Consider the following 14,882-nt stretch of genomic DNA (forward strand, 5'->3'; position numbering starts at 1 on the left):
TCAGATATTCACCCCCACTATCAGACACTAGGAATTTGATCTTCTTGTTACGATGATTTTCAACTTCACTCTGAAATTGCTTGAACTTTTCAAATGTTTCATACTTGTGCCTCATCAAGTAGACATAACCATATCTACTCAAATCGTCAGTGAAGGTGAGAAATAACGATATCCGTCGCGTGCCTCCATGCTCATCGGACCACACACATCGGTATGTATGATTTCCAACAAGTCACTTGCACGCTCCATTATTCCGGAGAACGGAGTCTTAGACATCTTGCCCATGAGGCATGGTTCGCACGTGTCAAGTGAATCAAAGTCAAGTGACTCCAAAAGTCCATCAGCATGGAGTTTCTTCATGCGCTTTACACCAATATGACCTAAGCGGCAGTGCCACAAAAATATGGCGCTATCATTGTTAACTCTAACTCTTTTGGTCTCAATGTTATGTATGTGTGTATCGCTATCAAGATTCAATATGAACAATCCTCTCACATTGGTTGCATGACCATAAAAGATGTTACTCATAGAAATAGAACAACCATTATTCTCTGACTTAAAGGAGTAACCGTCTCGCAATAAACAAGATCCAGATATAATGTTCATGCTCAACGCAGGCACTAAATAACAATGTTTTAAGTTCATCACTAATCCTAATGGTAACTGAAGTGAAACTGTGCCGATGGCGATTGCATCAACCTTGGAACCATTTCCTACGCGCATCGTCACTTCATCTTTCGCCAGCCTTCGTCTATTCCACAGTTCCTGTTTCGAGTTGCAAATATGACCAACAGAACCGGTATCGAATACCCAGGCACTACTACGAGAGCCGGTTAAGTACACATCAATAACTTGTATATCAAATATACCTGATTTTTCTTTGGCCACCTTCTTATCTGCCAGATACTTGGGGCAATTGCGCTTCCAGTGACCCATACCCTTGCAATAGTAACACTCCGTTTCAGGCTTAGGTCCAGCTTTGGGTTTCTTCGTCGGATTGGCAACAGGCTTGCCGCTCTTCTTTGAATTACCCTTCTTGCCTTTGCCGTTTCTCTTGGAACTAGTGGTCTTATTCACCATCAACACTTGATGCTCTTTACGGAGTTCAGACTCTGCGACTTTCAGCATCGCAAACAACTCGCCGTGAGACTTGTTCATCCCTTGCATGTTGTAGTTCAACACAAAGCCTTTATAGCTTGGAGGCAGTGATTGAAGGATTCTGTCAGTGATAGCCTCTTGCGGGATTTCAATCCCCAGCTCAGCTAGACGGTTTGAGTACCCAGACATTTTGAGCACATGTTCACTGATAGACGAGTTTTCCTCCATCTTGCAAGCATAGAATTTATCGGAGGTCAAATACCTCTCGATCTGGGCGTTCTTCTGAAAGATAAACTTCAACTCTTGGAACATCTCAAATGCTCCATGACGCTCAAAGCGACGTTGAAGTCCCGGTTCTAAGCCATACAAGACTGCACATTGAACTACTGAGTAGTCCTCCTTACGCGCTAACCAAGCGTTCTTAACATCCTGATCAGCCGTAGCGGGTGGTTCATCTCCTAGTGCAGCATTAAGGACATAATCCTTCTTCCCAGCTTGTAAGATTAGCTTAAGATTACGAGTCCAGTCTACAAAGTTGCTTCCATCATCTTTCAACTTAGCTTTCTCTAGGAACGTATTAAAATTTAGGGTGACTGTCGCGTGAGCCATGATCTACAACACAAATATATTCAAAGTGGACTTAGACTATGTTCAAGATAATTAGAGTTTAACTTTAATCAAAATTATACGCTAAACTCCCACTCAAAAAGTACATCTCTCTTAGTCATTTGAGTGGTTCATGATCCACTTTACACTAGCTCAAGTCCGATCATCACGTGAGTTGAGTATAGTTTGAGTGGTAAGCATCCCTATGCTAATCATATCATCTATATGATTCATGATCGACCTTTCGGTCTCATGTGTTCCGAGGCCATGTCTGCACATGCTAGGCTCGTCAAGCTTAACCCGAGTGTTCCGCGTGCGCAACTGTTTTGCACCCGTTGTATGTGAACGTTGAGTCTATCACACCCGATCATCACGTGGTGTCTCGAAACGACGAACTGTAGCAACGGTGCACAGTCGGGGAGAACACAATTTCGTCTTGAAATTTTAGTGAGAGATCACCTCATAATGCTACCATCGTTCTAAGCAAAATAAGGTGCATAAAAGGATTAACATCACATGCAATTCATAAGTGACATGATATGGCCATCATCACGTGCTTCTTGATCTCCATCACCAAAGCACCGGCACGATCTTCTTGTCACCGGCGCCACACCATGATCTCCATCAACGTGTTGCCATCGGGGTTGTCGTGCTACTCATGCTATTACTACTAAAGCTACATCCTAGCAAAATAGTAAACGCATCTGCAAGCACACACGTTAGTATAAAGACAACCCTATGGCTCCTGCCGGTTGCCGTACCATCGACGTGCAAGTCGATATTATCTATTACAACATGATCATCTCATACATCCAATATATCACATCACATCGTTGGCCATATCACATCACAAGCATACCCTGCAAAAACAAGTTAGACGTCCTCTAATTTTGTTGTTGCATGTTTTACGTGGTGACCACGGGTATCTAGTAGGATCGCATCTTACTTACGCAAACACCACAACGGAGATATATGAGTTGCTATTTAACCTCATCCAAGGACCTCCTCGGTCAAATCCGATTCAACTAAAGTTGGAGAAACTGACACTTGCCAGTCATCTTTGAGCAACGGGGTTACTCGTAGCGATGAAACCAGTCTCTCGTAAGCGTACGAGTAATGTCGGTCCAAGCCGCTTCAATCCAACAATACCGCGGAATCAAGAAAATACTAAGGAGGGCAGCAAAACGCACATCACCGCCCACAAAAACTTTTGTGTTCTACTCGAGAAGACATCTACGCATGAACCTAGCTCATGATTCCACTGTTGGGGAACGTCGCATGGGAAACAAAAAATTTCCTACGCGCACGAAGACCTATCATGGTGATGTCCATCTATGAGAGGGGATGAGTGATCTACGTACCCTTGTAGATCGTACAGCAGAAGCGTTAGTGAACGCGGTTGATGTAGTGGAACATCCTCACGTCCCTCGATCCGCCCCGCGAACAATCCCGCGATCAGTCCCACGATCTAGTACCGAACGGACGGCACCTCCACGTTCAGCACACGTACAGCTCGACGATGATCTCGGCCTTCTTGATCCAGCAAGAGAGACGGAGAGCTAGAAGAGTTCTCCGGCAGCATGACGGCGCTCCGAGGTTGGTGATGACCTTGTCTCAGCAGGGCTCCGCCCAAGCTCCGCAAAAACGCGATCTAGAGGAAAAACCGTGGAGGTATGTGGTCGGGCTGCCGTGGAAAAGACGTCTCAAATCAGCCCTAAAACCTCCGTATATATAGGTGGGAGGGAGGGGACCTTGCCTTGGGGCTCAAGGAGCCCCAAGGGGGTCGGCCGAGTCCAAGGGGGGAGGACTCCCCCCCCCCCAAACCAAGTTGGACTTGGTTTGGTGGGAGGGAGTCCCCCTTCCTTCCCACCTCCTCCTTTTTTTTCTCTTGATTTTCTCTTCTTGGCGCATAGAGCCCTTTTGGGCTGTCCCACCAGCCCATTAAGGGCTGGTGTGCCACCCTCAAGGCCTATGGGCTTCCCCGGGGTGGGTTGCCCCCCCCCCCCCCCCCGGTGAACTCCCGGAACCCATTCGTCATTCCCGGTACATTCCCGGTAACTCTGAAAACCTTCCGGTAATCAAATGAGGTCATCCTATATATCAATCTTCGTTTCCGGACTATTCCGGAAACCCTCGTGACGTCCGTGATCTCATCCGGGACTCCGAACAATATTCGGTAACCAACCATATAACTCAAATACGCATAAAACAACGTCGAACCTTAAGTGTGCAGACCCTGCGGGTTCGAGAACTATGTAGACATGACCCGAGAGACTCCTCGGTCAATATCCAATAGCGGGACCTGGATGCCCATATTGGATCCTACATATTCTACGAAGATCTTATCGTTTGAACCTCAGTGCCAAGGATTCATATAATCCCGTATGTCATTCCCTTTGTCCTTCGGTATGTTACTTGCCCGAGATTCGATCGTTAGTATCCGCATACCTATTTCAATCTCGTTTACCAGCAAGTCTCTTTACTCGTTCCGTAATACAAGATCCCGTAACTTACACTAAGCTACATTGCTTGCAAGGCTTGTGTGTGATGTTGTATTACCGAGTGGGCCCTGAGATACCTCTCCGTCACACGGAGTGACAAATCCCAGTCTTGATCCATACTAACTCAACTAACACCTTCGGAGATACCTGTAGAGCATCTTTATAGTCACCCAGTTACGTTGCGACGTTTGATACACACAAAGCATTCCTCCGGTGTCAGTGAGTTATATGATCTCATGGTCATAGGAATAAATACTTGACACGCAGAAAATAGTAGCAACAAAATGACACGATCAACATGCTACGTCTATTAGTTTGGGTCTAGTCCATCACGTGATTCTCCTAATGACGTGATCCAGTTATCAAGAAACAACACCTTGTTCATAATCAGAAGACACTGACTATCTTTGATCAACTGGCTAGCCAACTAGAGGCTTGCTAGGGACGGTGTTTTGTCTATGTATCCACACATGTAAATGAGTCTTCATTCAATACAATTATAGCATGGATAATAAATGATTATCTTGATGCAGGAATTATAATAATAACTATATTTATTATTGCCTCTAGGGCATAATTCCAACACCACCTTACCTTGGCAGGGACCGTTTGCGTCTTTTGACTCACGTATGCAATGTGTCGCTAGCATACCAATGTCAAAGAACCCGGGTCGACATAACTAGTTATAAACCCAAGTGGCACATCCGTACAGAGACAGGCATACATAACCCAGCAAAGCAGGTGTCGGTCTTGAGCGTGTGTAGACGAGTTGTAGCGGGCTACAAGGACTCCATTACACCACGAGACATTTACCCGAAGGGAAAGACATAGCAGCTAAAAAGGATACATGTCGGTCAACCAATGTGTCCGCAGCAGTTGCAAGCTGCCAAGGATCACTGGAATCACAAAGGGGCATTTCTCTGCAAAGAGTACTACTAAAGGTGCACAACTAGGCGTCGAACCCCATACATATCACAGCACATCACACGTGCGCATGACATATTCAATATGCATAGATACAACAATGGCATCACAACATAACCATACAACATCACAATATTTATTTAGAAGACTCGGAAGAGCCTTGCATAATAAGTTCATACAGGTAGGGGTCACATGACCCGACACTCAAGTCATACAAACAAAGTCATACAAGCCAAGCGGAAGCATTAAAGTTGTCTGAGTACACACAGATGAAAGTAAAAGGCATAAAGCCTGACTATCTACAGATCCCTTCCGAAGGGGCCAGGTCATAGCTGGGACACCAGCTACTCGTCATCATCGACGTCTAGGTAGAACCCAGACGATGGTTCGTGGGTGTCTTCTACAACATTTATTAAGCAAACATGAGTACGACAGTACTCAGCAAGATTTTAAATCAGATCTATCTACTCATGCACAAGTATCAACAAAGGGGGTTGTGGGGTTTCATGCAGCAAGCCAGCTTTGACTCTTGGCTAATCTATACTATGACTTCAGTTATTTTGAACAAGTTTTGATAAGTCATACACGAGTCCACTCCCACCACAACAATAAACTATCATGGATTCTTTCCTGTTTCCTTACGATAATGCCATCCATGACACTCACACTTATCTTGATACTTCTATGTGTAGCCAATAAAGTTATATATGAACAACATATGTCTCCAAGTAGTCCATATCCGCGGACGGGGCAATTCGAATAGATCATAACCCTGCAGGGGTGTACTTCTTCACACACACACTCGCCACTTATCGCCATGTGCATTTTACGCACCTCGGCAACCTTCAAGCGGAAGCCCAGTGAGGGAGTCGGCCACGACTGTTAACCACACTAATACATAGTCCAGGTTTATCGCCTATTTGAGATTGAACCCACATGGAAGTCTGACCAAAGTTTCCGCTATGGCCCCAAACGATGTGTGCAGGGTTCCCAAGCCCACCATCCGGGTGATACTTGGTACGCCATGCCACTGCCTACCACGTCACAGTCCACCTCTAAGGTCAGCACCGTGCATGGCCTCCAGCATGACTAGAAACACCAGAAACTATTTGCAACTCCTCGACCGAGTACTAGGCGATTAATAATTCGAGAGGGTCAATTAGGTATCCCAACGTGTGGTAGTAGCTAGTCTTGGATCACATACACGGAACTCGGTTCCTATGAACGGTTCCAATGAGACAACCCACCATGTACTCCTACATAGCGTCTCACCGGTACCTTTACCAAATCAGGTTCAACACTTAACCTTTAGTCACCAGAGCACATTCATTCACTCCAGTTCATCACCCAGATGAAACAGGCCTGACACAACTCTAAGCATAGCAAGCATAGTAGGTAAGCACATCATGGCTAAAGCATCTACCAGGTATGCTAGGTTGCAAGGTTTAGTTATTTACTATGACAAGGACAGGTCATGCAGAGGAAATGGGTTCAACTACCGAGGCAAAAGCATTTATCGTGATGTGTCCTAATGCAATAAATGAGAGCAGGAGAGAGAACATGCGATTTTATCGGAATGCTCAAAAGGGGTGCTTGCCTTGTGGATCAACGGAGGGATGCACTCCTTCAGTCGGATACTCCTAAGTATCCTGCGGAGCCTACCGAAACAAACAATCACAATCAATACATGACAAGTGCAACAATATGATGCATGATCATGGCATGACATGGATATGATGGATGAGCTAATGCGTCTTTAAATAAGTTGATTGAAGCTGGTTTGAATCAAAGATTCAAAAGCCACTTCATATAAGGTATTTTCATATACCCTTTTAATTGATTTGACCTAATGCTCAGGTATAACTTGTTCTATCATGCATGAAGCACCATTGGATTCTTTGGATTTTTTTGATAATTTTTCATATATAATTTATTTTAATCTGAGTTAAAGATTAATTTCTATGACTTTTAGAAGTTTTGAACTATTTCTGGAATTTTATTACTCACAGAAATCCAATTATTGCGCCAGCATGACATCAACATTGCATGAGCTGGCCAATTTGGCCGTTGCTAGTCAAACCTGACCAGTGGGGTCCACTGGTCAGTGACTCAGGCCTTAAGTAAAGTTAGATTTAAACTAATTAGATAGTTAACAGGGCTGGGCCCACTGGTCAGTGACTGTTTAAGTTAATTAACTTAATTAAAGAATTATTTAGTTAGACTAATTAATCTGGGGGCTGGCCCCACGGGTCAGTGAGCTAGGGGGTCAAACCCATGGTCAAACTGGGTTAGCTCACCGGCGTTGAGTCGCCAGTGGCACCGGGGACGGTGGACACTATAGGAATCAGCTTCTTTGCCGTCTGCCACCACAGACAGCAAAGACTAAATCCCGGACGGCAAAGAGAATATCACAAACGACAAAGAATCTCACGGCCGGCAAAATTTCTGTGTCAGCCTACGACGGCATCGTACCTTCTTTGTCGTCTGCCTCGACAAAGCGGACGGCAAAGCTCTTTGTCGTCAGCTTTCCACAGGAGCAGTCGGCAAGGTGCTCGAGATGGCAGCGGACAGGCGTTGCCTCCGTTAGGGGTTAACGGAGGCTTTGCCGTCTGCCTCCCCTTATTCTTTGACGTCTGCCTCCTCCTCCCCCTCCACTCTTTGCCGTCTGCCTCCTCCTCCCCCCTCCTCTCTTTGCCGTCTGCCTCCTCCTCCCCCTCCTCTATGCCCTCTTCTTTGCCGTCTGCCCACCCTGGAAGCGGACGGCAAAGAGCCTATATAGACACCTAGGATGCACAGCTGGGTGCCATGTGGCACCTTTGCCATCTGCCAGCTGATGGCACATGTCTTTGCCATCAGCTGGCAGACGGCAAAGAGCCCATATAGTACCTGTTTTTTTGTTTTATATTATTTCACAGCACATATATATATATATATATATATTTGATAGCACATTTATATAATTCACCACACATATATGATATATAGTTCACCACACATATACTTGCCAACACATATATATAATTCACCACACATATATGATATACATATAAATCAATGTACATACCCATATATCGAAAGAACCAACATACAAAGTATTGCACTGTTTATCCATATATACATATACATATAGTTCGACATTGTTCATCAACTCAAATGAAAACTAGATGATATACATATAAAGTTCATCCATCGACATTGCTCAACTCCATGAACGCCAGCTTCCATGCATGTAGCATATCCAATCTGCAAAAATGTGAATAAGAAAGTCAGAAGAAGAACAAAATATGATATTTTTGAGCTAATTATGTCATTTTAGCGGAAAACAAGCTAAGAATATAATATTCATGAGCTAACCAAGGTTCTTATGCCATTTTTAGCTTATTATGGCATTTTGGAGCAAAATGGGTTAATTATGTCATTGTTGGGGAAATTAAAGCAAGGAGAATATGAAAGAGGAGAAGAAATAGGAGGAGGAGGAGAAGAAGAAGAAATCAAGAAGAAGGAGGAGAAGGAGGATGAGGATAAGGACTAGAAGGTCCTTGGCCTTCTCCTCCTCCTCCTCCTCCTTCTCCTTCTTCTCTTCTTCTTCTTCTTCTTCTTCTTTCTTTTCATTTTTCCTATTTCCTTTCCTCTTCTCCTCTTGTTGGAGCTAAATTACCTAATTATGTCTTTTTGGAGCTATATGGGCCAATTATGTCATTTTCGAGGAAAACAAGCTAAGAATATAATATTAATGAGCTAACCAAGGTTCTTATGCCATGTTTAGCTTATTATGGCATTTTAGAGCTAAATGGGTTAATTATGTCATTGTTGGGGAAATTAAAGCAAGGAGAATATGTAAGAGGAGAAGAAAGAGGAGGAGGAGGAGAAGAAGAAGAAATCAAGAAGAAGGAGGAGAAGGACTAGAAGGTCCTTTGCCTTCTCCTCCTCCTCCTCCTTCTCCTTCTTCTCTTCTTATTCTTCTTCTTTTTTCTTTTCATTTTTCCTATTTCTTCTCCTCTTCTACTCTTGTTGGAGCTAAATTACCTAATTATGTCTTTTTGGAGCTATATGGGCTAATTATGTCATTTTAGAGGAAAACAATCTAAGAATATAATATTCATGAGCTAACCAAGGTTCTTATGCCATTTTTAGCTTATTATGGCATTTTGGAGCTAAATGGGCTAATTATGTCATTGTTGGAGAAATTAAAGCAAGGAGAATATGAAAGAGGAGAAGAAAGAGGAGGAGGAGAAGAAGAAGAAATCAAGAAGAAGGAGGAGAAGGAGGAGGAGGAGAAGGACTAGAAGGTCCTTGGCCTTCTCCTCCTCCTCCTCCTCCTCCTCCTTCTTCTCTTCTTCTTCTTCTTCTTCTTCTTTCTTTTCATTTTTCCTATTTCTTCTCCTCTTCTCCTCTTGTGGGAGATAAATTACCTAATTATTTATTTTTGGAGCTATATGGGCTAATTATGTCATTTTAGAGGAAAACAAGCTAAGAATATAATATTCATGAGCTAACCAAGGTTCTTATGCCATTTTTAGCTTATTATGGCATTTTGGAGCTAAATGGGTTAATTATTTCATTGTTGGGGAAATTAAAGCAAGGAGAATATGAAAGAGGAGAAGAAATAGGAGGAGGATGAGAAGAATAAGAAATCAAGAAGGAGGACAAGGAGGAGGAGGAGAAGGACTAGAAGGTCCTTGGCCTTCTCCTCCTCCTCCTCCTCCTTCTCCTTCTTCTCTTCTTCTTCTTCTTCTTCTTTCTTTTCATTTTTCCTATTTCTTCTCCTCTTCTCCTCTTGTTGGAGCTAAAATACCTAATTATGTCTTTTTGGAGCTATATGGGCTAATTATGTCATTTTAGAGAAAAACAAGATAAGTATATAATATTCATGAGCTAACCAAGGTTCTTATGCCATTTTTACCTTATTATGGTATTTTGGAGCTAAATGGGTAATTATGTCATTGTTGGGGAAATTAAAGCAAGGAGAATATGAAAGAGGAGTAGAAAGAGGAGGATGAGTAGAAGAATAAGAAATCAAGAAGAAGGAGGAGAAGGAGGAGGAGTAGAAGCACTAGAAGGTCCTTGGCCTTCTCCTCCTCCTCCTCCTCCTTCTCCTCCTTCTCTTCTTCTTCGTCTTCTTCTTTCTTTTCATTTTTCCTATTTCTTCTCCTCTTCTTCTCTTGTTGGAGCTAAATTACCTAATTATGTCTTTTTGGAGCTATATGGGCTTATTGTACCATTTTAGAGGAAAACAAGCTAAGAATATAATATTCATGAGCTAACCAAGGTTCTTATGCCATTTTTAGCTTATTATAGCATTTTGGAGCTAAATGGGCTAATTATGTCATTTTTGGGGAACTTAAACCAAGGATAATATGAAAGAGGAGAAGAAAGAGGAGGAGGAGGAGAAGAAGAAGAAATCAAGAAGAAGGAGGAGAAGGAGGAGAAGGAGGAGGAGGAGAAGGACTAGAAGGTCCTTGGCCTTCTCCTCCTCCTCCTCCTCCTTCTTCTCTTCTTCTTCTCCTTCTTCTTCTTCTTCTTTCTTTTCATTTTTCCTATTTCTTCTCCTCTTCTCCTCTTGTTGGAGCTAAATTACCTAATTATGTCTTTTTGGAGCTAAATGGGCTAATTATCCCATTTTAGAGGAAAACAAGCTAAGTATATAATATTCATGAGCTAACCAAGGTTCCTATGCCATTTTTAGCTTATTATTGTATTTTGGAGCGAAATGGGCTAATTATGTCATTGTTGGGGAAATTAAAGCAAGAATAATATTAAAGAGGAGAAGAAAGAGGAGGAGGAGGAGAAGAAGAAGAAATCAAGAAGGAGGAGAAGGAGGAGGAGGAGAAGGACTAGAAGGTCCTTGGCCTTCTCCTCCTCCTCCTTCTCCTTCTTCTCTTCTTCTTCTTCTTCTTCTTTCTTTTAATTTTTCTATTTCTTCTCCTCTTGTCTGAGCTAAATTACCTAATTATGTCTTTTTGGAGCTAAGTGGGCTAATTATCCCATTTTAGAGGAAAACAAGCTAAGTATATAATGTTCATGAGCCAACCAAGGTTCTTATGCCATTTTGAGGTTATTATGGTATTTTGGAGCTAAATGGGATAATTATGTCATTGTTGGGGAAATTAAAGCAAGGATAATATGAAAGAGGAGAAGAAAGAGGAGGAGGAGGAGAAGAATAAGAAATCAAGAAGAAGGAGGAGAAGGAGGAGAAGGAGGAGGAGGAGAAGGACTAGAAGGTCCTTGGCCTTCTCCTCCTCCTCCTCCTGCTCCTCCTCCTTCTCCTTCTTCTCTTCTTCTTCTTATTCTTCTTCTTGTTTCATTCCATTTTTCCTATTTCTTCTCCTCTTCTCCTCTTGTTGGATCTAAATTACCTAATTATGTCTTTTTGGAGCTAAATGGGCTAATCATCCCATTTTAGAGGAAAACAAGCTAAGTATATTATATTCATGAGCTAACCAAGGTTCTTATGCCATTTTGAGCTTATTATGGTATTTTGGAGCTAAATGGACTAATTATGTCATTGTTGGGGAAATTAAATCAAGGATAATATGAAAGAGGAGAATAAAGGGGAGGAGGAGGAGAAGAAGAAGAAATCAACAAGAAGGAGGAGAAGGACTAGAAGGTCCTTGGCCTTCTCATCCTCCTCCTGCTCCTCCTTCTCCTTCTTCTCTTCTTCTTCTTCTTCTTCTTCTTTCTTTTCATTTTTCCTATTTCTTCTCCTCTTGTTGGAGCTAAATTACCTAATTATGTCTTTTTGAATTATACCCCTTGAAATACCCTGGACGCTCTGGATCAGGCTCGAGAGCGTTTGACTGATCCAGGATCTGTTGGCCTGTGAACGCAGGTGGTGCCAAGTTTTTGACAACTTTACCTTTGGTAAAGTTCTTCTTGTCTTTTCTGAACTGATGGTGAGGATCCAGGAACTGTCTATGCAAGTCAAAGCAAGAATACTTCCGACCCTCCTGAAACCAATGAAACTGAAGAGCTGACTTGCATTGGGGGCACGGGAACCTTCCATGCACACACCATCCAGAGAATAGCGCATACGCTGGCAAGTCATGCATAGAGTACATGTACCACACATGCATTTTGAAGTTTTCTTTTCTAGCGGCATCGTATGTCTTGAACCCATTATCCCAAGCTTCTGCCAATTCATCCTTAAGCGGTTGCAGGTACACATTCATATTCTTCCCCGGATAATTGGGCCCTGGAATTATCAACGTCAGAAATATGTTCTTTCTTTGCATAATCTGCCCGGGGGGAGATTGAGTGGAATGACAAATACATGCCAACAACTGTATTGGGTTTCCGTCATGCCGAAGGGATTAAAACCATCTGTGGCGGCGCAGACTCGAGGATTCCTTGGATCTGCCGCTTTATCCTGATGCAATCCATCGAAATGTTTCCACGCTTCCCCATCCGATGTGTGTACCATCATCTTAGTCCCATCCGCATCTAGTTCGGTTCTTTTGCCCAATTTTTGCCATGTCATCTGTCTGGTTGTCTCTTTGACCATGGAAAGACGTTGAAGTCTTGGTACGATTGGCATATACCGAAGAACACTAACTGCGATTTTGGTCTGCCTCTTCTCACCCATACCGTTGTCTACCACAAGATACCTGCAAGACTCGCAATTGGGACAATAGTCCAAGTGTGCATACTCCTTCCTAAATAAGACACATACTTTCTCACATGCATCTATCTTCTCATAGGGCATCTTAAGTACACGAAGTATTTTGTCCGACTTGTACAGGTTTGCAGGCATGACATGGCCTTTGGGTAGGAAGCGTCCAAATAGTGTCATCATCGTGTCGTAGCATTCTCTTCCCAAGTTGAACTGAGCCTTTAGAGCCATTACTTGTGCAATTGCATCCAGCTGACAGAGCTCAGTGTGCTCATGGAGAGGACATTTTGAAGACTCCAACATTTCATAAAAGGCCTTTGCAGATTCCTCCATCTCATCTTCCGAATCCCGAGCATCATCAAAGTCGTGCACCATGTCTTCGATCCCGGTACCATGCTCGTCCGTGCAACGACGGACCACCTCAGCTCTTGTGCGTTGTATAGACTCACCATGAAATGTCCACACCGTATAATTAGGCTTAAAACCCCTCCTCTGCAGGTGTTTAATCATTACAGCCTCTGTCATCTTTTTATAGTGGTCGCATCTAGGACAGGCGCAATAGTTTCTTTCCTCGCCATTTGCGAATGCGGCTTTCACAAAATCCTTTGTTTTTACAAACCATTCTTTCGTCATCTCTTTCTGACTAGGGTGACCGGTATACATCCACGCACGATCACTCATCTTGCGTAGCTACTAAAGACAGAAGATATGTATTTATATATAATTTAGCATTTATATTCATCGGTTAATCAGGTTCGCCATTTTTATTACGTCCAGGCAACCTACACGCTAATAGGTAAAGATAGGTCCTAATCCCACCCGAGTATGTGTAGATTGGGTTCGTTTTCCCATGCTCTGCTCCGGATCCAACGCAAAATTTCGGCAGCACCTCCCCGCTGTTCTCCTGATACACGTCTCCGCAATAAACAGAGAGGATGTGCATCCGGAGAACAACAGGGAGGCACTGACGAAATTCCGCATCGGATCCAGAGAACAGCATACGGGAAAACGAACCCAATCTACACATACTCGGGCTGTCCATGGATAATGTTGGACAATTCGAAAGGATGGCGGTTATAAATATGCAAAGACATGCATATTTATAGATGTCGCCCTTTCGAACGGGAGAAGCATACTGGTCACGCATACTGATAAATTAATTTAATTACCTAAATCTAGAAAGTTTCATCCAAAAACCGAGCCACGGTAAATGAAGGGGCGGGGAGGAGATAAAATTTGTACTGACCCACGAATGCAGGGGCGGAGCTTGTACAACGCACGGGGAGGTCTTCGCACATTAGACCTCACAGCGACGAGACAACTATCACATGTAAATCCACCCGTTCAACACAAATATTCTAATTATGTCATTTTAGAGGAAAACAAGTTAAGAATATAATATTCATGAGCTAACCAAGGTTTTTATGCCATTTTGTAGCTAAATGGGCTAATTATCTCATTGTTGGGGAAAATAAGGTAAGGAGAATAAGATAGAGGAGAAGAAAGAGGAGGAGGAGAAGAAGAAGAAGAAATCAAGAAGAAGGAGAAGGAGGAGGAGGAGAATAAGGAGGAGGAGAAGGTATTCTTCTTCTCTTCTTCTCTTCTTCTTTTCTTCTTCTCCTTCTTATTTTTGTCTTCTCCTCTTCTTCTTCTTCTTCTTCTTCTCCTCTTCTCCTCCTCCTCCTCTTCTTCTTCTTCCTATTCTTTCTATTAAGCTAAATAACTAACTAACCTAACTAACCAAGCTAAGTAAACCTATCGCTAAACCTAGATAGCACTAAACAGCAAAAAAACAGAATCTACCACTAAGTAACTAAAAAAGAATCTAGCTACCACTAAATACAAAACAATAAAAAATCAACTTCTTCTTCTTTTTTCTCTTCTTCTCCTTCTTATTTTTTTTCTTATTCTCTTCTTCTTCTCTTCTTCTTTACTTCTTCTTATTATTATTTTTTCTTCTCTTCTTCTTCTTCTTCTTCTTCTCCTTCTTATTTTTCTTCTTCTCTTCTTCTTCTTCTTCTTCTTCTTCTTCTTCTTCTTTTTCTTCTCCTCCTACTCCTCCTCCTACTCCTCTTCTTCTTCTCCTCTTCTCGTCGTCCTCCTCCTCCTCCTCTTCTCCTCCTCCACATAACTAACCAAGCTAA

This window comes from Hordeum vulgare, chromosome 6H (assembly GCF_904849725.1).
Source record: "Hordeum vulgare subsp. vulgare chromosome 6H, MorexV3_pseudomolecules_assembly, whole genome shotgun sequence".
In the NCBI taxonomy this organism is placed as follows: Eukaryota; Viridiplantae; Streptophyta; class Magnoliopsida; order Poales; family Poaceae; genus Hordeum; species Hordeum vulgare.